Genomic DNA, 857 nt, shown 5'->3' on the forward strand with positions numbered 1-857 from the left:
CCCTTAGCTTTTTAACTAACGCGCCTTTATTGCGCGCCGCTAGCTTAGCGCTACATCAGTGCAGACGGGGGGTGGGGGGTGCGCACAGTTCAGTTCGGCAGGCGGTTCTGTTGACGGGGCGGGGGTGCCCTGCTTGTATAACAGGGGAAACACTGAGGTTACAATAAACAACGGAGAGCAGAGTGTTTTTGTGCTACTCACTCTTTTTCAGCATGTAGGAACAAAACCAACAACATCCTGGGTCCAAAGAGACATTAGTGCGTTCACCAGTTTGGACCAACTGTCATGCAGACGCTGCATGCACGATGAATGCAGCGTCAGGGTTGCCAGATAAATTTCAAATGTCTTATTTACCCCCTCCTTTTCTGTGCACATGTTCAACACCTCATCTTAGAACATCTGTACTCGGCACATGGGACAGTTTAGCTCAAAATACTATCAGTTTAAAGCCACAGGACTATAGTTCTTCATTTCTTATCTGGCAACCTCACTGACATGGAGACTACAGCGTTTTCATGTAAACCCGCTCTTTTTTTGTTTATTACAATGAACCTTGAAAAAGTTTCCAGAGGTTGTTCTCGTGTAAACGGGGCCTGATAGCAGGTAGATCACTTTGACTTGGTCGTTTTAAAAAACATGATGAAAAAGTCTGGACACCCTGGACTAGACCTAACCTTTACTAGTACTTACCTAAACCTTAGTCCTAGAAATCACCCCAACAACAAAATGGTGTTCCACGGTTCTGGGACCAGGCTTTGGTCACCAATAGGACCAGTGGTCCAGACAAGGTAGGGGTGTAACCCAGAAAAGGCCCCACAAAGGTAACAAAGACCAGGTAGACCCAGAGCTGTTGGTGT

The sequence above is a fragment of the Nematolebias whitei genome, chromosome 11, assembly GCF_014905685.2.
Source record: "Nematolebias whitei isolate Nwh7 chromosome 11, NemWhi1, whole genome shotgun sequence".
Lineage (NCBI taxonomy): Eukaryota > Metazoa > Chordata > Actinopteri > Cyprinodontiformes > Rivulidae > Nematolebias > Nematolebias whitei.